The 25890-nt window shown below is 45.1% G+C and overlaps 1 pseudogene; it reads left to right on the top strand.

Annotated features, from left to right (window-relative positions):
- The first annotated feature begins 3217 nt into the window (after positions 1-3217).
- LOC100752681 lies at positions 3218-25634 on the top strand (annotated as a pseudogene).
- The last annotated feature ends 256 nt before the right edge of the window (positions 25635-25890 follow it).

Raw genomic sequence — 25890 nt, 5'->3', positions numbered from 1 at the left:
CACAGCAGATGCAAGCTACATGCAAGCAAGGTCCATGTGGGTTCTGAAAACACCACCAGCCCCACTTGCTCTGAGAATGAAAAGCTGACTGCACATGCTCCTCAGGCTGAGCCACAGCTTCAAGTTTTCCATGAGTCTCCTCCCCCTTGAAAGGACAAATGCCTAGAATTCCACAGGCATGCCCACTCTAGACCCCTAGTAACAGAAACAAAGGCCACCCTAAGGGCCGTAGGAGGGCTGGGTTGAGTTGCCAAGAGCCACCCAGGCTGCCATTACATGATCCCTCTGCAGCCCTCTGCCACTGAACAGAGGTTGGAGAAGCCATGACCCCATCCTAAGTGTGCTACCCACACAGGGACAGATGGACTCTCTCTCTCTCTCTCTCTCTCTCTCTCTCTCTCTCTCTCTCTGACACACACACACACACACACACACACACACACACACACACACACCACACTCATGGACATGTGGACACAGACACAAGAGCCCTGGTTAAGCCCCTACATCCCTGACCATATAGGCATGGAAATTCCTGCCCCATGCACACATCCCTCAGGGAGGTGATATGGGCCATGTTCCCAGAGGGAGTGGACACAAGGCACACAGGGCCTCTGCATAGGAAGCAGTAAGTCAGTTCAAATCTGTACTCTGAAGCCTTAGACTCAACCTCTCTGTGCCTCAGCTTCTTCATCTCCCAACTGAAATAATGGTACCCGCCAGGCTTGGAAGATGGCAGCAGGCCAGTGATATAAAAAAAATATCAAAAAGACCCAAAAAGATGGAAGTAAAGAGTTTATTAAACATATTTTGGTGCAACAGCAGCCACCAGTGGCTCTAGGAGGTGGGATCTTGAGGTCGTGTGAGAATCTTTTGTAGCAGTTGAAGGGGGGGTAGTTAGTCTCACAGGCCATTCATAGGGGTCAGACTGACTTCTCACTATGTAACATAGTTAGGAAGTAAATCTTACAGCACCAGTTGCCTCTCTCTCTTGAGACTGGTCACTTGAGGAGAGGCTCCATGGGTAACTGGGAGATGAGCTCTACATTTTATGTAGTTGGCCTCGGCTCCAGACAGTCAGGGGCTAACTGTAAGGATGAGGCTCTGTCTTTGTCTTGGGCACCAGTGTTGCTGTGAAGGCTGAGCTGATCCTTGGAAAGCACTTGGTTGACACATAAGAAGCGCTGGTATCTGCCATGAATAGTGGCATGAACACCCAGGCATGCGTGAGGCTGCTTACCAACAGGCAAGTGTAAACTCCAGTAGAGGCTCATATGCAGGGCTGAGAGGTGGCTCAGCAATTAAAAGCACCTACTGCTCCTGAAGAAGACCTGAGTTTGGTTCCCAAAACTGCCTATAACTCAAGCTCCAGGGAATCTGACACCTTCTTCTGGCCTATGGGAGTAACTAACTGCACTCATATGTGCATCACACACACACACACACACACACACACACACACACACTTATAAAAAAAAAAAAAAAAAAGGCTGACCCCATAGAGCTGGGCATGGTGACACATGCCTATCATCCTAGCACTCAGGAGGAAGGGACAAAAGCCCAGGAGCTGAAGATCATCCTTATGAGTTTGGGGGCCAGCATGCGCTATATGAGATCCTCTCTCATTTTTTAAATTAATTTATTATGTATACAGTGTTCTGTCTGAGTATATTTCTGCACGCCAGAATAGGGCATCACATCTCATTACAGATGGTTGTGAGCCACCATATGGTTGCTAGGAATTGAACTCAGGACCTCTGGAAGAGCTGCCAGTGCTCTTAACCTCTGAGCCATCTCTCCAGCCTGAGATCCTGTCTCAAAAAAATGAACAAAAATGGGCTTAGTGACATGTTGGTCACACAAACATGAGGACCTGAGTTCAATTCTGAGAACACATGAAAACAAACAAACAAACAAAAAACTACAGAGTGGATCATGTTTATGACAAGGCAGAGACAGGAGGGTCTCGGGTTCAGTGTCCAGTTAGTTGAAAAAGCAAGCTACAGGTCAGTGAGGTACATGTCCAAAATACCTAAGGAGATGGCACCCCTGAGGTTGTCCTCTGACCTACACATACACGCATCACACACACACACACACACACACACACACACACACACACACACACACACACAATACATGGATACATACGTGAAAATACAACATACCCTTATCATCACACATGTACAAAGGTATACAAATACTTATTTAGGATTTAAAATGGAGGTACATGCGCTCCATGCAGGCATGTGCACAGGAAAGTGTGCACATTAACTGCACAGGCATTCACACACATATCTCCTTTCAACCCTCCAGGTCATGGCCAACCCTGCTTCTCCCTCACCATATGGACAGTGGCCTCTCAAGTCCTTCCACAGGCCATATCCCATCATAGGCTATAACATGCCAATACATACATGCAAGTATTGGCTCCTGTCCATCTGACTACAGATAACCCAAAGCTACCACTTCAAGAGAAAACCAACTATCGAGTCCCAGTGGTGGCCTTGAACTCACAGAGATCCATGTACCTCTGTATCCCAAGTGCTGGGATTAAAGGTGTAGCCACCACTGTCTGTCCTCTATGGCTAACTAGTGGCTTACGTGTATGGCTAATAGTAACTTAGCTCTTAACTAGGTGTGTGGCTAACTAGTGGCTTAGCTCTGCACTCTGATCTTCAGGCAAACTTTATTTGTTAGATTACAAAGTATCACTACATTTCCCCTTTTTGTCTAAAATAAAAAGAAGGCTATAACTAATAGAAGAAAAATTATATATACAATAAGTACAATAACTATATTCAATATATAGAGGCAATAAATGCATCAACAATGCCTAGTCCATTTGCATATGACAAATTGAGAGAAAATACTCCATTATCTATCCTATCTTGGTGAGTCCATAGTCTTGTACCTAATTTATTTTCTATCATAACTTGCATTACCATACAAAACTAACTTTTTTATCTTTCAACATTATACACTTTAGACGTCTTCAGTGAGTTTCTTTTCTGCATCTGATAAACAGGGAAAACTATAACTATATAGTCTTCAGAAATCCCTCAGAGACCCAAGAAGGAAATAATATTAACTGAGTAAGCAGGAAGGGTGAGCAAGCAACTTCGGGAAGAAGAAGAAGAGGCTCCGGGCAGACAAATGGTGGGGTAACAGAAAGGAACTGGCCACTGTCCGAACCATCTGCCGTCATGTTCAGAACATGATCAAGGGAGTCACACTGGGCTTCCGCTACGAGATGAGGTCTGTGTATGCTCACTTCCCCATCAACGTCGTTATTCAGGAGAACCGGTCTTTGGTTGAAATCAGAAATTTCTTGGGTGAAAAATATATCTGCAGGGTTCGGATGAGAACAGGTGTTGCTTGTTCTGTCTCTCGAGCCCAAAAGGAAGAATTAATCCTTGAAAGAAATGATATTGAACTTGTTTCAAATTCAGCTAGCCACAACAGTTAAAAACAAAGATATCAGGAAGTTTTTGGATGGTATCTATGTGTCTGAAAAGGGAACAGTGCAGCAGGCTGATGAGTAAGAACTAAGTTAACCAGTTCCAGAAACAAGATCCTGAATTAAGTACGATTTGGGGTGTCTTTTGGGACAAGAAAGACTCGTATTGAAAAAATGTGAGAATGACAGAAACAGCTGGCTGCCTGGGAAGTCACCTAAGATTCCTCTGCAACATTGGGGCTCCATCTTTGACCCATAGGTCTCACACATCTGACACACTTTTCTGTGAAGCAGGATTTTTGAATAACTGTCCTGCCTTGTCTTGACAAGGTTTTGCAGTCATTCTTTTTTGTGTCCTGTTTGTCCAATTTGGACAGTTGTACCGTCAACAGTCAAGGCAAGGGCACTTTCTTGTCTAGTGGCTTACTTTTGCCGCAAAGAAAGTAAACTCCATGTGGAGTTTCTTCGATGTCCATCATCTTCTTCCATGTAGATTGGTGCTACCAGACGCAGACATGTCTCATTGTCATAAAAAAAAAACCCTATGTTGTTAAATCATCTTAAATGCTATATTCTGTGGATCTATGAAGTGTTTGAAGATGATCTATCTAAAACATATGTTTGACCTTGTAAACATACCTAATATGACTACAAATTCAATGTAATAAATGACTAATTACTAACCTGCATTTTCTTATTATCCTATTTAGTTGGTAATAATAACTTTCAAGGACTAGAAATTTGCATTACATTGTTAAATGAACTGTATAGGTACAATACCTTGCACAAGATTAGAAACATATGTGCAGTATGTTTTAATAAAATTTATCTCAAGTTTGTATCAATACACAAAATTTGAATACAATATACAAGAATCCAACCCAATGTAAAATATTTAAAACTAATAGTTGCTTTTTAAAAGTCAATTCAATAATCTACCTTTTAATCTCATCATATCTATATCTTCCCTTTTTTTTAGAGTAGATTCAATAATCTACCCCCCATCCTATCTGTATCCCCCTTTTTACTTTTCAAAACAAGAACCTTGAATCTAATCTCCTTTACTTAGCTTTTTCCTGACCATTACCAATAACAACTTGTAACCAATTCCCCTAAACAATGACAAATCTTGTTGATCTACATTCATTAGTCTTTGCCACACCTTCTGCATAGTCCAGAAGGGAGGGCATTCTATTTTTATTATGCTTAGAAAAAACATTGTTTCTAGGAATGTCCTGTTAACAATCCCTTTTAAAGTGACCTTGTTTGTCAAATTTGAAACATGTGACATTTCTATTTTTCTTCAAACCTCTGGAAATCACCTCTCCTATCCATGCATCATGGTCATGAGATTCAATACTGATCGTGTCTTAGACCCATTCCTCCAACGGTGCTGATCTTGCCTTTAAAGGCCTAATTACCCTTTTGCATTGAGAATTAGCATTTTCAAAAATCAGAGGTTCAATTATTATTTGTCTAACTTCTGAATCTGGTACGATTCTATTTACTGCTGATGTCAATCTTTGTAAGAAATCTGTGAAAGCTTCCTTTGGGCCCTGTATAACTTTAGCAAAAGATTCCATTTTCTTTCCTACCTCTCCAGTTCTGTCCCAAGCATTCAAAGCTGCTGTGTGGCATAAAGCCAGGATATGGTCATCATATAGAGATTGCCTTTCCATAGTAGCATAATCTCCTTCTCCAAGAAGTTGATCTTCGGAGATTTCCATACCCCTAGCTCTACACCATTGCTCAATGGTCTTAGCCTCTTTTCTGAACCAGGTTCTCCATTGTAATTGTAGACCAGGTTCTAAAACAGCATTAACCAAGTCTATCCAGTCTTTAGGGATAATTCTGTTACAAACTGACCATGAGTTTAACATCTGCTTCACAACTGGTGGATGCATGTCATATGAGACTATTGCTTCCTTGAATCTCCTTAAATCTAACATTGGAACAAGAGTCCAATTATCTCTTACAGAGCCACTATCATTTGGTAATTCCTGTAAGGTTACTGTAAATTAAGGTTGGTTGTTTGAAAACCTTAGACTGTTCCTCACTAGCCTTATAATGTAATGCTCAAATTGGTTCTCCTTTACATTCCTCTGTCTGGGTCTGAATATCTCTATGATCTGCTTTAATAAGTTTCTCTAAGACCTGTAATCTTGGCACTCATATCAATCAACCATTTTAGAAATAAACCAAGAATTATCAACATACAACAAAAATTAACAGTATGTCAATCTCAGTTGATTATCCCTTCATTTAATCGTTCCAGTTTTAAATCATACAGAGACCTAACTCTCTCCATTGTAATAGTGTTTCCAATTTTTTTTAATGTGGGAAAAAAAAAAAACTCTCTTAACTAATTCCTTCCTTTAAGAATTCCCAATAGTCTTACCAAATCTGCAAACCGTGCCAGTGAACTGTGAGATGTAGCATGTTTGATTGGAGAATTAGCATATGGCTGTGAGCTGAGAGTGGCAGCCTGAGGAAAATAGCAAAATCCCACAACCCACTTGGGGCTGTGGGGAGAGAAAGAGAGCTGGCTGTCTGAAAAACCACACACAGGATTGTGTGGAAAAAAACATGTGTGGTGGCGTGGCCTGAAGGCAGAGCCAATCAATCTAGGGTAAGTAATTCCTGTGGCATTTGGAGCGCAGGTACTTCGGAAGTTTGGGTGGCAGCTGGAGGCTACAACAGGAAAATTCCAAACCCGCTCAGAGGCTTGGGGAAAAAAAGCAAAGAAAACCTAGTGACTCTGGTGGGAGCCCCCTGCGCCAGTGGCTGCAAAGCCGCAGGCAAATGGCTTTTTCATGAATTTGTACCTTTAAGTTGGGTGCCAATATGTAGCACTAATAATAAAGACCCTGAGACAGATATTGCGGTTCAAGATGAAGATCAGATAAGCAAAGCAGCCAGCCACTAGAGCGTTCCCACCTCTACCAATGCTCAGACCAAAGGGTCAATCGTGTCCTCTGCTTGCATCTCCAAATTGCACTGCTCCTCAGACTGCCTAAAATGCCATGAGTTCCTGTCTCCTCCCCCCTTATATTCCTCTCTCTGCCCAGCCTTATCACTCCTAGTGATTGGATTAAAGGTGTGAGTCTGTTTCTCTTTTAGACTGATTCACTCTCATGTAGCTCAGGGTGGCCTTGAACTCACAGAGATCCATCTGGCTCTGTCTCCTGAGTGCTGGGATAAAGATGTGTGCCACCACTGCCTGGCCTCTATAGCTGTGGCTAGCTTTGCACTCTGAACTGCAGGCAAGCTTTATTAGATCATAAACAAAATATAACTACAGGAGGAACAGGACAATCATAAACTGTATGCCAATGAATTTTATTAGGATTACTCTTACAGGAATCTGGGTGAGGGTTTACTTATAGTTCCCAATGCTGGGAACCTTGAACACACTGCACAGCCTGCAGGCGCTCAACAGGCTGGAGAGTGTCGGAGCTCTCCAGGTGACTCAGTTGGTTGAAACTTCTAGGCAGTTGGTTGGCTCTGCTCTTGAGGGAACTCAGTTTATATTGCTTACTCTGGCAGGGAGGGGTCTAGTGGATCTGATGAGTTTCAGGGACTTCCTGAAGCTCTTTTGAGTTATTTGCTTTTGTGCTTTCTCAAGTTGTTGAGCTTCCCTGAGGGATGGGATGTTTCAGTCTTGGAGGAAACTGTTACAACAGAGTGATGGAGTGGAAATAAAGAGTCATGCATAATTTTGCAGAGGGCTACTCACTGGGAAGTTACAATTGCAAGACAGAACTTAATGGAACTGTCTCAGGAAGTCTACTAAACCAAGGTCACGACGGGCTCACATCTCTAGGACAGTGTGACAAACCTTCAGCAATGATCTTAGCATTGTCTCTCAGCATTGCCCTTTTTGATGTCCCTGCTGGCCGGTGCACAATAGGATATGTAACCCTGACCCCCCTCCCCCACTGAATGCTGGTGGCACCCAAAATCTAATGCCTGACCACAGACATTGTTAAACATGGTCTGAGAGTAAAATGGCCCCAGGCTGAAGCCCTGTCAGAACCCAGCAGGAAGCAGTGGTTCGGCACTCCTGGGGAGCAATGGCAGCACCCTTGTGAGCCTGCCTTGTGCTAGTACCAAGCCTTGGGTTCCTTGCGAAGAGTTTCAAGTCCTAACCACTACCATGCAAGCAGGTGCCTCCATCTCCCCACAAGGCATGTAGCAGGTAGGCCACCCAGGCCACCTGACTCCAAACCAGCCCTTCTGAGAGCTCAGTTGGATTTCACTGAGGCATTACAGTAAGCAGACAGCAAACTGAACCCCACCCACAGGTCAGTGGTTGCATGTAAACATCATGTGGCTTTGCTGGATTCAAGGAGTTCTCTCCTGTTCCTGCCCTGACCCCTTACAGTTTTGCAGACAGTGGTTTTGCAACCTGATGGGTACCTTATCCTGAATCTCACTGGGTCTCTTTGAGTGGGTGGTATGATCAAACAACATAGACGTCTGTCAAGGAAAGTCTAAAGCTGATAGGCTAGTATACCCTTAGGGTATCCCAGAGTCAACCTCCTCTGTGGCACCAGATGGGAAACTGAGGCTCCAAAAGACAAATCCCTTCATCCTAGCTTCACAGAAAGCTGGATAGAGCTGAACTAGGTCTAGGGGCTGCCACTTGCATGCTTTTTCTTATCAAACAAGATTAAGAAATTTAAAAAATCAATTAAGATAAAATTCATACAATGCACAATTTACCATGCAAGGTGGGCCATACATAGCTTTTAGTCTGTGCATAGGTGATCATGATCATTCCTAGGATCAATTTTGGACATTTTATCACTCCTAAAAAAAGAAAATCAAAACTCAGTCTGATGGTGGTGACTCATGCCTTTAATTAATCCCAGCACTTGGGAGGCAGAGGCAGGTGGTCTTTGAGTTCAAGGCCAGCCTGGTCTACTGAGCTAGTTCCAGGACATCCAGGGCTACATGAAGAACCCTGCCTCAAACAAACAAACAAAAACAAAGCCAATATTCACAAAGGCTGGTATCTTCATCCTTTCATTTCCCCCCAATCTCTCAAATCCTAGCAGCTTTGAAATCACTACTGTCTCCTTGGAGCCACCTTTTCTGAAGGCTTCTATAAATTTTTTTCTTACTACATTTATTTAGTTGTAAGGGGCCATGGGCCCAAAACTATGTGGCTTAAAGCCCACCTTTGTAAGCCTTTTAATGACCTTTAAGTTTTCGGCTTAAAGCCAGCTCTGTGAGCCTCCTGTAACCTGTAATTAGACACGGTTTGGCCAAGTGGAACTGCTAACTGCTTCTGTTCCAAGAAAGGGTCTGGGGCTTTTCTGTTCGATGTTCCAAGGGAGACCACTAGATGTTCCGGCTGATAAGAAGAATGTTCCAGTCCCAGCAAATACCTGATGTTCCTTCTGTTATTCCCCCCAATTCTATTGTTTCAGGGCTATTTAAGCCCACTCTAAGCCCCAATAAATCGAGACCTTGACATTGCACAGACGGACTCTTGTCCTTTCTCGCGCCGCTAGGTCTCCTTTCTTTCTCTCACCCATGACTCTTTCAGGCAGCGCCCCTTCGGAACCCTGAATGACTGGACCTGCGGGGCGGGTCATTTAGTGTGTGTGTGTGTGTGTGTGTGTGTGTGTGTGTGTGCCTGTGCATATGTACATACATGTGCATGCCATAGTGTGTATGTATGTAGAGGTCAGAGGACAACTTGTGGGAGTTGGTTCTCTCCTACCATGTGGGACCTGGGAACCAAACTCAGGTTGTTTGTAGGCTTGGCAGCAGGCTCTCTTACCCATGAGCTACCTTGACAGCCCCTGGAGATTTCTCATGAGAAGAACAGAAGGGTGTGAGATCCTTTGTGTCAGCCACCCTCCTCTGGGAGCAATGCAGTAGCATATGACAGTTCTTCCTTCTTTTTTATGGGTGAGTAATATTCAAGTTTATCCACTGCTCCACAGATGGATAGTCCGTTTTCTTTTTAACTCCTGTTGAGTGACGGCTTCCTATACATAGGCTTCACATGCTGGCAGACCACATGGCCCACAGAGTGAGCAAGACTGTTTCCATGTCACAGTCATGGAAAGGGGATTATGTAGATTATACAGGTCACATCTACTCCCAAAGGTCTCAAACTGACAGCCTGGGTGCTAAAATGGCAGTTAACTATGTTTGATTTGACATGAGAATTGTGCAGTTGTTTGGAACTTTGTGGTTTTGCTCCAGTGTGTGAGCACACAGAGACCAGAGGCTGAGATCTGTGTCTTGCTATAATAACTACATAATAACTTGCTATGGTAACTCCCCACTGTAGTTTTGAGACAGGGTCTCCCACTGAACCTAGAGCTCATAGAAAGCCCAGGGATCCTCCTGTCTCTGCCTTCCTGGCCTCAGGACCACAGATGTATGCTACTGTGCATGTTTTTTTCCACAGGTGTTGGACATCTGAAGCAGAGGTCATGGGGGAACACTGCTATACTGGCTTGCTCCTCACAGCTTGCTCAGCCAGCTTTTAGACACAACCCAGGACCAGCTGTCCAAGGTGCCACCACCACAGTGGGCTGGGATCTCCCACATCAGTCATTAACCATGAAAATGCCCCCACATTCTTGCCTACAGGCCATCTAATGAAGGCATGTTCTTCGCTGTGGGATCCCTCTCCCCAGATGACTCCCCAGATTGTCAAAGAGACCAAAAATCTAAGCATCGACCACCAGCTTAGCTTTCCAGGTCTGCTGAGTTTCAAAACTGAAAATCGTACCAGAAAAACTGGTCATCTTCTTGTCTCCAAAGCCCCCACCTGCCATTATATCCCACTGCTCCCAACACCTGCCACTCCAGATCTCCAAGGACAGCTCTAGTCTCTGTCAGCCATCTAGAGAGCCACATTCCATGTTTAACCATCTCTTCCCCCTGCCCGCATTCTCCAGGGATAAAGGTTCTAGAACCCCAACTCCAGCATCTCCTGATTTCTCGGTTAGTTGAGACATACAAGGACTATGAGGAGCTCAATGGCTAGATATGCCCTGCTTCCTGTCTTTTATTCCCAGAGAAGCAGCTGCCATTCCCAACAGCTCTTTATTGGGCCTTGGAGAAGCAGCTTGCTGAGGTGTGCTCTTCACAAGTTAGCCAGCCTGTGTCCTCCCTCAGTGAGTTAGAGGAACTTTCATTATAGTCCTAAATTCACATCCCAGTTGGGAAGGCAGCAGAGTTAGCACAGCTTTGTGCAGTGTCCCGGATATTACCCTCTTGTACAACATCAGCAATGTTGGGTAACCTAATCGTGTTGGCCCTGCCAGGGTCTCTGCAGGGGACTCAGAAACAGTCTCCCTCTGGCCAGCCCCTCTCTCTCCTACTTCCCTTCTTCCACTCAAACTCCTCTCTAAGGTGCTGGAGATACCTGTAGCAGCCAGCTGTGAGGAACTCATCCATGTTCCTTTTCTGGTTGTAAGAGGTATGACCCGTATTCCACAGGGACCCTGCACCACCTCCCAGCAGAAGGAATCCACAGGGGAAGCCAGAGGCAGCTGAGCAGACAGGCTTGCTGCAGCCACACACTTTGGCCCCCCCCCCACTTCTACAGTTGTCCTAGCTTTGTGGAGTGGGCAATTTCCATAAGGGAGACTGTCTTTGTTACGAGAGTGTCTGCCTTGGTGTTTATGACTAGAGGGATGGATGGATGGCATCTCTGCCCCAATCTCTCTCTATCTCCCTCCCTCCCTCCCTCCCTCCCTCTCTCTCTCTCTCTCTCTCTCTCTCTCTCTCTCTCTCTCTCTCTCCTCTCCCACCTGTAGTGTGTGTGTGTGTGTGTGTGTGTGTGTGTGTGTGTGTGTGTGTGTGTGTGTGATTCCAGAAGAGGGTGTCAGATTCCTTGATGCTGGAGTTACAGGTGGCTGGTTGCAAGCACAGTGACTCATTCTTCTGTCTCTGCCTCCCATTCCAGTCCAGGAGTGCAGGGATGAATGATGTGAGCCACTAATCAGGTTTTTACGTGGGTTACAGGGATCACACTCAGGCTGTCAGGCTTGTGTGACGAGTGCTTTTATGAGTTGAGCCATCTCCCCAGCCCCATCTAAAGACATTTTTTTTATTGTTTATTTCTTTATCTTTGAGATACTCAAAGAAACTCAAAGGCTTGTATATACTGCATACGCTCTCCTCTGAGCCACAGCCCAGCATCTGAGTTACATTTACTTGCCCCATCTCTCAAGGCTGACAGTGCCTTGGATTCTTCTGGTCTTTGCTCTCTTCACAGTTCTGATGACTGCTTCCAGGATACTGTCTAAGTGTTCCTCGTTGTGGGTTGCCTCCTGTTGCCTCGAGTCAGACTGGTGGTGGATGGTGGGTGGTGGACAGTGGGAGGAAGATGTCTTTTTCATCCTGTAATATTAAGGGTGTTTCTGTCTCAGAAACTCATCACTGAGGCTGGTGAGCTCGGTTACCTAGCTGAGCAAGGCGATTTGTTTGGCAATGTTCTGCTTGTGGGAGTCACTCTATCCCAAATATAAGATCAATCAATCAGGGTGGAAGCCCTGGCCCTGCCTGTTATCAGTGAGCACTTGGGGTCTATATGAGTCTGCCTAAGGACAGAGGTGCCTCTATGTGGTGAAACTAGGTGACATTTTTATGTCACATGAGCCTGCTTTCTGTTTCTGTTTCTACAGAATTGGGGCTCATAGAGCCAAAGTGTCAAGCCCTGGTAACGGGGCAGGCACCCCCTCCTCCCCCCTCAGCTCTAAGTTGTGTTGGCTGAAGCTGACAGCAGGCCAGAGGACATGCCCAGACCCCTGTAACGTCATTGCAGTCACCAGCCCTCAGAGAATATCAGGGTGCAAGAGTCCAGAGAGCTCCTGATTGCTACTGTTTAGGGACCTTGCTTACAAAATGCAAAAGGCTGAGTCAATGGTTCATTCGGTAAAGTGCTTGCTATTTCAAGCATTGGGAGCTGAATTCAATCCCAGCATGATGTAACAAGTGGGGCATGGTGAGATGCACCTGTAATTCCAATGATGTGGAGGTAGAGGCAGGATGATCTCTGGGCCTCTCTGTCTTGTCTAATTGGTGAGCTCCAGGACCCAGTGAGAGACACTGTATTAAAAACCAAGGTTGAAAGAGATTGAGGAAGATAACCAGTGTCAGGCTGGGTGGTGGTGGCGCACCCCTTTAATCCCAGCACTCAGGAGGCAGAGGTAGGCAGATCTCTGTGAGTTTGAGCTAGTTCCAGGACATCCTCCAAAGTCACAGAGAAACCCTTCTTCGAAAAACCCAAAGGGGGAAAAAATAGATATCCAGTGTCTGGCCTTCATACATACACACGTGTGTGCACGCATGCACGCACAGACACACATACACAGAGACAGAGACAGACAGAGAGAGAGAACCTAACTTGCAAAAAGTCCAACACGGGCTACAAAATGCCTTAGCCTGAGCTGGATGTGGTGGTGTACACCCTTAATCCCAGCACTTGGAGGCAGAGGCAGGCGGATCTCTTAATTTTGAGGCCAGCCTTCTACATAACTAGTTCCAGGATAGCCAGGGCTACATAGTAATAACCTTCAAACAGAGGCAGGCAGATCTTTGAGTTTAAGGCCAGCCTGGTTTACATAACTGGTTCCAGATAACCTGGGCTACACAGAGAAACCCTGTCTTGAAAACATCAACAAAGATGCGGTACCCTGGAAGGAAGGTACCACGTGAAGCTACCACCCTCTATACAAAGCAGGTGGCCACTCAACACAGGAAACTTGGCTTCTTTGTCCTCCCTTGTCCCCTCCCTTGGTTTGCACAGAGTTCCCAGCAGGAATGCTGACGGCAGAGGGATGTCTGAGATGTTGAGTCACCCTGGGGCAGCCCTTTTCTCCTCTCTTGATCTCTAGGACTCCTCCTCTGTAAAATGGGGGCTGATTCTAGTTTGTGTCTCTAGCCTCTCAGCGGCTGCCCTTGACTCTCCCTCTGCTGGCCCAGACACCCAGGGTTTTCTTGCTGCCTAAGGCTGCTGCACCCCCTGCTGGTCAGGTGCCGCCTGGTGCTCTCTGGGCACCTCGGCTGACTCCCCTGCAGGCCATTTGGGGAAGGGCAGTTTGGTTGCTCTATACAGGAAGGCTGCAGCCAGCATGGGTTCCAATCTCAGATTAAGAAGGGGCCAGAGGGGTGCTGTGAAGCTGCTCAAAACCCAGCCCTATGCTTGCTATCTGTAATATGCCTAATTTTTGTGAGTTTTTTTAAAAAATATGTATTCATAAAAATATGTATTCACTTTTAGCTTGTGTATGCTTGTTTGTCTACATGTAATATGTCATGTGTGTTCCTCGTGTCTGATGTCAGAACCCCCAGAACTGCAGTTAGAGTGTTGTGAGCTGCCTTGTGGATGCTAGGAACCCAACTCGGGTCCTCTGTGAGAGCAACAAGCACTCTTAACTGTTGTCATCTCACCAGCCTTGTTCATTTTTGTTTGTCTGTTTTGTTTTTGAGACAAAGTCTCACTCTGTAGCCCTGGCTGGCCTGGAACTCCATATGTAGACTAGGCTGACCTTGAACTCACAGAGATTCACTTTCTTCTGCAACCTGAGTGTTAGGATTACAGGTGTGAGCCACCATTCCCGGCATGCTTTTGTATGTCCCGGGTCATGCTCTCCCCAGTCATGTGTACGCACGTGTACAAAACACTGCAAGTGTGGAGGTCAGAGGACTTACCTGCTAAGCCATCTTGCCATCTTGCTGAGCCACCCTATTTATTTATTTATTTTGATATGTGTTTAAAACCTCTGAGGGGGGCAGTGCTGCCCTCAGAAAACCCTCACAAAAAAAAAAAAAAAACACTTGTGAAACTCCCCAGTACAAGAACAGAAAACCCCTCAGTACTCACTCGTGACTGTTCCTACCTGACACCCCAGGATTTCCAACTCCTAACATTGTTTGCTCTCTTTTCTGAAGGTCACTAGTGAGTGTCCAAAAAGAATCTCGGCAAGACCTACCAAAACTCCTCTTGGAGCCAGAGTTAGACCTGCAACTGGAACTCCTTAGCCCTTCTGCCAATGTCCCCATAGCTCTAGAGCATTGGGAGGGGATGGCCTATCCAACCCTCCATCCTTGTGCATATTATGCTCTTACACACTTGAGCGCACACACACGCTCACACTCAGCTGCACACCAGGCACCGCTCACTTAACCAACTTTCCCACCACTTAAGTCCACCACTTAGGCTCAGGAAGAAGTGGAGGCAGCTGCTTGCCCGCTGTGTTAATTTCCTGAAGCCCTGCCAATAATTGACCACAAGCTCAGGGGCTTGCACCATTCACAAATCCTTTTAAAGCCCTCGAGAAGTAGAAATCCACAGTGGTTTTCTTGTGGCTAAAAGCCTTCGGGAGGCTCTTCAGTTTCCTGAGGCTGCTGCCTCCCTTGGCTATGGCTCTTTCCTTATGGTCTCTTCCGTAACTCCTGCTACTGGCACCCACCCTCCCTATACTTGCCTTTTAGGAGTGTCTGTGACTGCAGTGGACTCACCTGGCTCTTTTGTCAGCTCTCAAAGTCATTTTTTGACATATACTGAACAGTGACAGGTACCCAGATAGTGGACCTGGAAGCTCTCAGGGGCCATTAGTCATGTCTGATTTTTATGTGTGTTTTGTTTAAATTTTAAAATGATTTGCTTATTGTTTTGTGTAAATTAAACACATTAGTGATTAATTCTGAGTCACCAATAATGCAACAGTATCACATTAAGGAAAGAAATCAAGGCCCTTCTCCTTGGTGTCATTTAACCAAGAGTGAACCTGGGGTCAAAATTTCTACTTCAGTCTCCCTGTCTCTTCTGTCCTCTTGTCAGTCTGTTGTATAAGTCTGAATCTGTGCCTGCCTGAATGCCCTCTTTAAGTGTGTCCCTGTGTGTCTGTCTGAATGTGTCCCTAACAAAGGGCTTTGCCCCGTTTTTACTGCGCAGCATAGAAAGCATCACATGGGGAAGGAACGTTACACCTTACAGAAATCTTTAACAGTTTTACAAGGGATGACATCACTAACTGCAACTGACCCAGATAGCAAACAGAACTACATTGTTGTTTATTAAGTAATATCCAAATATTGTGTTCAACATTTATGGTGGGTATTTATTTTATACAGTTACTTTTGACCTCTATTTTTGCTGTTTTCAGCAAATAATTATCAGGACACAAATGCATTACTCTAGGTACAGGGCATGGAAGAAGGCATAACCTAAGCAGCTTTGCATCAGCTTAGTTACATGGGAAATCCAAGACAAGTAATATTGGTTGTTACATTGTTGTTATCTTGAAGGCCTTAAGCAAGCGAGCAGAGTACACAATAGGGCAGCAGTCTCAAGTGACTTTAAGGTATACAAGCAACTCTGCCTGTGAGGTCTAGCAAAAGTTCCAGTCTCCTAGAATGTAAGAGCTATATTCATAATACTGCATCACCACAGTTTTGTTGTTGTTTGTTTGATTGATTTGTTTGATTTGTTTTGAAGACAGAGTCTCACTTATGTAGCTCTGGCTGTCCTGGAACTCACTATGTAGACTAGACTGACTTCGAACTGAAACTAGACCAGAAATCCACCTGCCTCTGCCTCCCAAGTGCTGGGATTAAAGGTGTGTGCCACTACTCCCAGCTCAACATCACCACAATTTTTATTTTACATGTATGAGAGTTTTGTCTGTATCTATGTTTGTGCACCGTGTACTTGGAGTACCTGGGGAGGCCAGAAGAAGGTGTCATATCCTCTGGAGCTGGAGTTGCAATTGTTAGTTGCCAGATAGGGATTACAACCTGAACCCAGGTCTTCTGCAAGTCCTTAAAACTGCTAAGCCACCTCTCTAGTCTCATTCGTGTTTCACAGCACTGGGGATGAAATCATGGCCTTGCGCATTCTAAGCAAGTGCTCTGTGGTTGAGCTGTACAGACAGCACCATTTAGCCTCCCACTCATCCATCACTCCCTCTCTCATGTCTCTTCCAGGAACTCCTGTGCACATCTATGCAGCATGTCCTTGTTGACCACTGATGCTCCAAATGAAAAGGGAAAATTGTCACCCTTACAGAAAAGGACACAGAAGTTGCAAGAGAAGTGACTTGGGCAAAGAAAGTCACATGACTAGGAAAAGAGAATCAAGCCAATTTCCCAACTCAGGAGAGTGTGACTTCCCCATGGTTCCACATGGCCCTGCCAAGCTGTGGCCTTCTAGGCAGTAACAAAATTAAGGGTTCAGTGTGTGTCAGGTCCTTAAATACCTGTGGTTTGAGGCACACACCAGCCTATTGTTAGCAAGGATTCTCCAAGAAAGTAGAAGCAATAGCGTTTATTATGGACACACAACCACAGAGGCCATGAAGTCCTGCAGTTCTCTAGCCATAGCTGGAGATACCAAGAATCTGGACACGAGACTCAGTTTGAGCTCAAAGGCCTGAGAACCAGGGATTGCAATGCAGCTGCTGTGGGGGTATTGATTTTATCATCATCATCATCACTAGTTTAATACTTTTTTGGTTATTTGAGACAGGATCTCTGTTTTTTGTTATCATTTTGTTTTTCAAGACAGGGTTTCTCTGTGTAGCCCTGGCTGTCCTGAAACTCACTCTGTAGACCAGGCTGTCCTGGAACTCACAGAGATCCACCTGCCTCTGCCTCTTCAATGCTGGAATTAAAGGTGTACAACACCACTGCCACAATCATCCACCACCAACAACAACCTTGCCATCTTTCTATTGCGCAGCCCTGGCTATCCTGGAACTCGCTATGTAGATCAGGCTGACCTCAAACTCAGAGATACATTTGCCTCTGCCTCCCAAGTGCTGGGATTAAAGGCATGCATTGCCATGCCCAGCTTTACATACGAGAGAGAGAGAGAGAGAGAGAGAGAGAGAGAGAGAGAGAGAGAGTGATGGCACACATGGAAGTCAGAGGACAACTTTTATCCAACAGTCGGTTTTCTCTCTTTTCACTATGTGTCGCAGAGATCAAACTCAGGTTGTCAGCAAGCACCTTTCTTTCCCGTTGAACCCTCTCACTGGCCCTGGGGCTGTTATTTAAGTACTGGAGTCCATAGGCCCAAGAGTCCAGAGTCCTTATGTCCACAGAGGAAGGAAGAGAGATACCATCAAAGTTGATCAAGATTCGAGTTAAAAAAAAAAAAAAACCTCTGGACGAGGACAAATGACAGGTATTCTACTAAGGTATATCTCATAAACTAAATAGAAACCCCCCAAAGGAAAGGGAAGTGTTTTGCTTTTATCTTCACAGGAAAACTTCCAGAAGTCAAAGGACACTGCATGGGTAGATACTTAAGAAGAGAAGGTAGCTATAACCATCAACAAAAGGAACATGCCATACGGTAAACTTTACAGCTATCTCTCAGAGAACTCTATTTCTCTTTATTTCCTAATCCCTATTGAGTTAAACCAATGCTGGATTTAGAAGTGTATTTGGCTTTCCTCCTCTAAAATCCAAGCACGTTGTTTAACTAAACTTTAGAGTTTCTGTATTGTATCAAGAAGCCAATTGATGTAATATAGAATAAAGGAAGAATTTGGGGACTGTCTTTTGTCTTTTCTTGGCTCTTTCCTTCAAGGTGTACACCCTCTCATAATCGTTATTTTCCCATGGTTGCCTTTCCCAGTAAGCATTCATATACAAGCAAACATTTCTCTGCTAACACTTATGTTTGAGTCCCACACAGGCAATGAAGACCTGCCTGACAGCAATCCCTGGATGCTCCAGAAAGAAATTGGGCCACACCTCCTCGACTGCACTGGATCCAACTTATTCCATTTCAACTGACACTCCAACCAGAGCTTTGGGTACTGACTTCAATCAAGTTGAGGATTTCAACCTAGATCTTCAATCAAGCAAATCCCATCTAACATGGACTGGATATAATCCATTCGAGACTTTCACTATACTAACATTTTCTTCCCACAGGGCCCCACGAGGCTATCATTATCCCATTTCAGCAGGAAGTAACTTGGAGGATGCTATGCCCCCTTTCCTCCATTGTTGTCACTTAGGATAGTGTATATACCTAGTTAGGGATAGCTTCCTATTGTTTATGGTTGGGATTGGAAGGAGGTGTTCAGGCTTAGACACTTCTTTTCAGATGACTTTAAGGTTTAGCTGAAATAGACATAGTTTGGATATGACATAAGCATATTGTTGTATCTTCTTGCATTTCACCTTTATGATTGCTAATTTTGGACACTTTACACTGTTAAGTTTTAATCCTCTTTTAAACTAAAAGGGGAATTGTAGGGAGACACCGTAACCATGCTTCCTAAAAGTGGCTACAGGTGTGTCCGACTATGCCCATTAGGGCGTGGTCAAGATGATGTCAGGGTGACACGGGAGAGGTTTTAAAGGGACAAACAAGGCACATGGCTCGCTCTCTTGCCTCTCTGGCCTTGCTGGCTTTGGCATGCTCTGGCTTGCTGTTGGCTGGCATTTATCTATTAAAATTATTCTAACCTTACTGATTTTGTATCAGTTATTCATCGTATTAGAGAGGTGTCAAGCTTCATAGGCAAGAGCAAACTTTTACCACACCACTCTGGGAAGAGTGGATCTGGCCAACAGTGAAAGTGGATCTCTGTACTCAGCACCAACTTGTTTTAATCTCTCCTCCAGGAGCCCTCACACATGCAGCAGAGACCATTTCTATCAGGTACCAGAGCATTATTAGTCCAGTTGGGCAGACACTCAAATTAACCCCACATGCCCTAGAAGGCTGAACCATGTGGACTCCTTGTTTTACATCTGAAGAAACTGAGGCCCACAGAGACAAAGTGACTTGACCATGGTCACACGGCCTGCTCCCCAGGCTCCTATGTCCATGCTCATGGGATGTTGAAGAACTATTTGTGTGATAGGATACAAGGAAGAAGGGTCTAGGACATGCTGTGCCCAAAGTCATCTTACTGGGAGGCCTTGGTGTGGGACCCTCAATACCCATTGTGTCTGGCAAAGCTACTCTTCCAGGTGTTAACCTTCCCATCCACTATACACAGACTGCCACACCATCCATGGCTAGCTGTCCCCCAAGTAGCCTCCCTCTATCAGGTGAGCCCAACCCTTCACCATAGCCTGGGGACATACAGATGGTGGCCCAGCTGCAGCCATGAGGCCCAGAACCCCCATTGGACCTTGGTTAAAGCCAGAAACAGCTGACCTCTTTCTTTCTTCTGAGACAAGGGCCTCAGGTATCTCAGGCTGATTAAACTCACAGCTGAGGATGGCCTTGACTTCTGATCCTCCTGCCTCCACCTCCTGATTGTGAGATCACAGTAAGTGATCACACCCAGCTTAAGAAGTGCTGGGAACTGAACCCAGGGCTTTGTCAGGCAAGCACTCTGCCAGCTGAGCCACACCCCCAGCCCCTGACATCTGAGGATCTGCCAGACACTCCCCCAATCTCTGATAACTTAATCTTTTGTTTTGTTTTGTTTTGTTTTGGGGGGTTTGGTTTTGGTTTTGGTTTCAGTTTTTTGAGACATGGTTTCTCTGTGTAACAGCTCTGGCTGTCCTGGAACTAGCTCTGTAGACCAGGCTACCCTGGAATTCAGAGATTCGCCTGCCTCTGCCTCCTGAGTGCTGGGACTAAAGGCGTGAGCCACCACATCCAGCTCCTTCCAGCACTCTTGATGGCTTTTTGAAGTAACCTTCGATTAGTAGTAAAATCTTATTACTTCTCAAAAACAAAATAAACAAGCAAATTCAAGCTTGCAAGGCACACATTTATCGACTGAACTATTAGTCCAGCCTCTACCTTTGTCTTTTCAAGACAGCATCTCATTAGCCCAGGCTGGTCTGAAACTCACTGTGTAACCCAGGCTGGCACTGAACTCATGGCAAACAGTGATGGCTGCATCTCTCTGGGCCTCTTTGCCTGAGGGGGGCTACTGCCTGTGGCCAGCTGGACAGGCCAGTGACGTGAAGGGTATGAGGACAGACTCATGAGTGGTATTCAAGGATCGTTTTTCTCTTTGTTTTTGTCTCAAGTGCCAGGTTGTCAGGAGACCCCAGTGCCTTCAGCTACCTTATCAGCATGTTTTTCACACATCCAACACTCTGAGAGCATTTCATCCTTCTTACATCCCCCAAGTGACAGGTGATCCCATGACTCCCAACAAACAGATGGGTAGACTGAGGATTTAGGAAGAGAAAAATGCAGAATGGGGATTTGAACTTCAGCAGGGTGGGTTCCTCCATGCTAATGTGTTTTGTGTGAACTCGTAAGCCTAGCTTGCATGAACAGAGGTCTGTCTGGGACAGCTCTGCTGGGGGGGGTGGGGGTGGCATGGCTGGGGAGCTCAAAACCCTGATGTTGTCATGGGGCTGCAGGGCAGACTTCCCTAGCAGTGGTTCTTGACCTTCCTAATGTGACCTTTAATACAGTTCCTCATGTGTGGTGACTCCCAACCATAGAATTATTTTCATTGCTATTTCATAACTGTAATTTTGCTATTGTTATGAATCCTAACGTAAATATCTGTGTTTTCCTATGGTCTTGGGTGAACCCTGTGACAGCAACTTCTTCCTGTGTACCTACTGAATGGAAGGCTCTTGGCTGCCAGGCTCCTACAGCAGTATCCTCACTATAAAGTCAGGTCACACAGGAAACTGAGGCTAAGGGACATTAAGCGGATTGTCCAGGGTCATATGGCACAGCTGGAATTTAGACCCAATCCAGTGTGTCTCAGGTCCCACCCAGACTCAGGCTGCCTCAGGAAGCTAGGCACTGTCATCCCAGTTGAGGCTCAGCAAAAGAAGACAATGGCTTCTTGATCCCTTCCTGGAGATGTAAGCCATGCCTGTTACAGAGAGCACAGTGCCAGCCCACTCCTATCCACTTCTCCAGATCATTTTGGGGTCACCTTGTCTTCCTCATGAGCTGTAACTTGATTATATCTTGGCCTTAGTTCTTAGGGCCTGATACCTATTCTCTTCACCACATATAAAGGCCAGATCAGTGGTTAGTGCAGGTTAGAAAGAGACAGCCTCTGCTCCTGCCTCAGACAGCAGCACTTTTACCCAGTGTGTGCAAGCTGGAGCCACGAGAGGAATCTTACTACTCCAATTTCTTGGCCACACCTCTTCCAAATGCACAGTGGCAGGGAGTGCTGGCTGTCCTTCAGTATCCATTCTCCCCTTCTTCCAATGCAGCAGAACTTCTGAAATCTAGCTGAGTGTGCCACACAGAATGAACACTACATGCCCCAGCTTCCTTTTCAGCTAGATGATTAAATTCTAGCCAATGGAATATGAGCATGGTGCTCACAACTTCCCTGTTGTCCTTTTGCTCGGTTATTTCCCTCTTTTTTCCCCTGCCCCAGCAACCAGAGTGCAGGACATGTTCATGATCAGCTTTGGTCCCTAAGAACCAGGCAAAAGTGTAATGATGGAACAACAAGTTAGAGAGAGCCTGATCTCCTCCTGACACATTGCCAAACCAAACCAGAACCTTTGTTCACCAAGACTGCTACAGGGAAATCAGGCCAGTGGGATGGCTCAGCAGGTAAAAGTATTTGCCACCAAATGTCAAAACCCATGATCTGGGTTCAATTTTGACTTCCAGAAGTTATCCCCTGAGCACTACATGCATGCACCACACACACACACACACACACACACACACACACACACACACACACACACGCTAAACATAAAGAGAAAGAAAGGGAAAGCAGGTCTGGGTAGAGCTCAGTAATAGCGCTTTCTGGCATGATTAAAGCCCTATGTTCCATCTCCGGAACCAAAAAGAGCAACAAAAACCAATAAAGTAAAAATCAGTCCTCTTTGCTTAAACCAGTTATTTGGGGTATCTAAAGCAATCGTGGATAATACATAGTAGCCAGCAACAAGATAATAGTAACCAGTTAATAGATCACCCAGTTCTGTGTTAATGATCACTCTACTTAAGTACTTTCTAAATTGTTGCTCTTATTGCTTTTGTTGTCTGTTTTGAGACAGAGGTTTACTAAGTAGCCCAGGCTGGCCTCACATCCTGATCTTCCTGCCTAAGGCCCCAAGTGCTGGGATGATACCTGTAGTGACACAGGCCTCTAAGTACATTTTGTTTTATAATTTTTATTTTATAAATGTAAATGTTTTACAAAATAAAGTCAAAGATTTTTAGAAAGGCAATCTCTAAAATTAAAATTCAGTCAATAAACCTGACACCAAGTCATTGTGTGATAACAACACGAAAGATTTGTTTGTTTGTTTGTTTTTGTTTTTTGTTTTTCGAGACAGGATTTCTCTGTGGCTTTGGAGGCTGTCCTGGAACTAGCTCTTATAGACCAGGCTGGTCTCAAACTCACAGAGATTCATCTGCCTCTGCCTCCTGAGTGCTGGGATTCAAGGAGTGTGCCAACGAAGGATTATTGAAAGTGACTATAAAAGAGGGTTTTTGTGTGTGTGGCTTTTTATAATTGTTTTATTTTGAGAGAGGGTCTCACTAATGTACCTAAGGATGGCTTGGACTCACTGTGTAGCCAAGGCTGCCCTTGAACTCAAAATCCTCCTACCTCTGCCTCCCAAGTGCTAGGATTACAGATATATGCCACCACACCTTGCTTAATACAGTATTTTAAATTATTTAATTAAATTAGTTTATATTTTAACGGATTAGTTGATCTTTTAATAAATCAATTTTAAAATAACTAATAGCAATTAACTTATCATATGTGCATGTGTTTCTGCTGTGTGTATCTGTACACACCATGTGCATGCCTGGTACCCACAGAGGTCAAAAGAAGGTGTCAGGGTCCCTGAAACTGAAGTTCCTGTGAGCCACCATGTAGGCACTGGGAACCTCTGTAAGAGAAATGAGTGCTCTTAACTGCTAAGCCAACTCTCAAACCCCAAGATTAATTTATTCTTATTTATGTGAATGGGTGTGTTTGCCTCCATGTGTGTATGAGAACCACATGTGTGCCTGGTGCTCACAGAGGCAAGATGAAAGCGGTAGATCCCCTGGAACTGGGGTTACAGATGGTTGTGACTGCCACGTGGGCACTAGGAACCAAACCCGGGTCCAATAGAAGACCAGCCAGTTTTCTTAGTTTCTGAGTCATCTCCAGTCCCTAAAACAGAATTTTGCTTATACATCCCTGGTATGCCCAACCCTATGGATCATGACTGTCTAGGAAAGGGAACCAAAACAAAATCCCAAGCTTCACTTAGATGCCTTGATGGTAAAGATGATTCCGGGATGCTCTGTTTGCATTAGCAGCTTTTCTTTTTCTTCAAGACAGGGTTTCTCTGTGTAGCCCTGGCTGTCCCAGACCTCACTCTGTAGACCAGGCCATCCTGGAACTCACAGAGATCCACCTGCCTCTGCCTCCTGAGTGCTGGGACTAAAGAAATGTGCTGCTACTGCCTGGCTTTATAATACAGGATAAAGAGGATGAGAAGCAATAACCACAGCATTCAGAACACTGAATCGTGGTGGGGGTGGGGTGTAATGAGTTTGAAGCCAGCCAGGGCTACATAGCAAGATCCTATTTGAAACAAACAAACCAACAAACAAAAACAAAGACAAAATAAAAGCAATCAAACAAGCAAAAAAAAAAAAAATCCTTAAAGAGTAAGTTTTTCCAGCCTCAGGCTGGCAACGAGAAGGTGGAGCAGGAGATCATAGAGGACCCAACTTTCAGTCTAAGCAAAAGCAAAGGAACAGCAAAGCAACAGGAGCGTGTTAAGGCTACCACTCAAGTGAAATCAGCTCATTGGAATCCACGTCAGGCAACACAAGGTGAAGCTGAAAAGACTGGAGAAAGACGTCAAGAAGAAAGAACTGCAGAAACTAAATGAGTGTCCAAACGTGTAGTTGCTGCACAGAAGTGGGAAAAGCTGCAGATCGCAAATCTGTGGTGTGTGTGCATTCTTCAAACAAGAATGGTGAACTAAAGGGAGTAGATGTAAGGCCTCTCATGACCTCATTGTGGAGAGAAGATGTGAGCAACGGAGTGTTTTCACTGATGCAAGACATGAAGAACTTGAAAAATATACTATGGGTAATTAGGATGAGAAAAGCTGGAGGAAGTTGTAAAGAGAAACCTGGTGAGGTGGAGAAGAAAACTCACATAGTGTGCAGACATTCCCTTGAAGCTATTGAAAATAACAAGTGTGGCTGGTTTGGGTGTCCTGGAGGCGGGGACAGTCACATGCATCACCATGCACCTCCTTGTCGATTTGTGCCTAAAAAAGACAAAAAGAAAAGAGAAAGCACCGGGCGTTGGTGGCGCATGCCTTTAATCCCAGCACTCGGGAGGCAGAGGCAAGTGGATCTCTGTGAGTTCGAGACCAGCCTGGTCTACAAGAGCTAGTTCCAGGACAGCCTCCAAAGCCACAGAGAAACCCGGTCTCGAAAAACCAAAAAAAAAAAAAAATTTCGTTAGAAGAGCTAACTGAGAGAGCAGTCTGCTCTTTCCACTGCTCCTCTGAAGAGGCAGGCAGGTCATTGCCTCTCTCTCTTTCTCCTCTCTCTCTCTCTCTCTTCTCTCTCCTCTCTCTCCCTTCCCTTTCCCCCTCCCTTCCCTTTCCCCTCCCTTCCCTTCCCCCAATAAAACTTTCCATGTTAAAAAAAGAGAGAGAAATAGCAATCTGCCTTATGTCCAGATGTTACCAAAATCACTGTAAAATCTTTTCTCAAGTGAAAGAAAAGGAAAAGAAAGATTGGTACACTTGAACAAGACATGGAGAGACAGAAAACTGACTTCAAAGCAGTCAGGGAAAGCGGTGGTGACCAGTGGTCATGAGGTTTTGAACTTGGTCCCTTGCTGTTCAATGAGGAGGAAGCAGACAGTACCCACTATAGTCAAGGGGCAGGTGGTCAGGGTGATGATTCTATGAATGTAAATGGCACAGATTTAAGCCTGCATATTCCAAGTAATGTGGAAGAGACTGGTGTCTCTGTGGCCAGTCTTGAAAAATTCAGCACACACGCTTCAGATAAAGATGAAAACAAAGTAAGTGAAGCGTCTGGAGGTCGGGCTGAGAATGGTGAAAGGAGTGATTTGGACAGAGACTACGGAGGAGGGAGACAAGAAAATGGGCAAAACAAACAACAACAAAAACCCAGGAGCGGTTCTGTTCCATTGATGTAAATCTGTTCACTGGGAAATACCTGAATGAACTAGAAGAAGAATTAAACACATTTGATCTAGAGGAATGACACCAGACAAGTCAAGGAAGAGAATTAGGTCATTGCAGCGTGATCAACATGCACTGAGATTGACTGCATTAGTTGTTCTGCTGCCTAGGATCAGCAGGATGTTTACACCCCACTATGGTTCCACACGGCTACTGTCCCTGTGTCTTCTCTTCTGCCCCCTAGAATCAACAGAATGTTTATTTCCCCCTGAGATGATTCTGAAGGGCTACTGTCCCTACGTCTTCTCTTCTGACTTTGACGACATCTCACAGTAGGT

Source organism: Cricetulus griseus, chromosome 7 (genome assembly GCF_003668045.3).
Source record: "Cricetulus griseus strain 17A/GY chromosome 7, alternate assembly CriGri-PICRH-1.0, whole genome shotgun sequence".
In the NCBI taxonomy this organism is placed as follows: Eukaryota; Metazoa; Chordata; class Mammalia; order Rodentia; family Cricetidae; genus Cricetulus; species Cricetulus griseus.
This window is presented reverse-complemented; position numbering and strand designations above follow the sequence as displayed.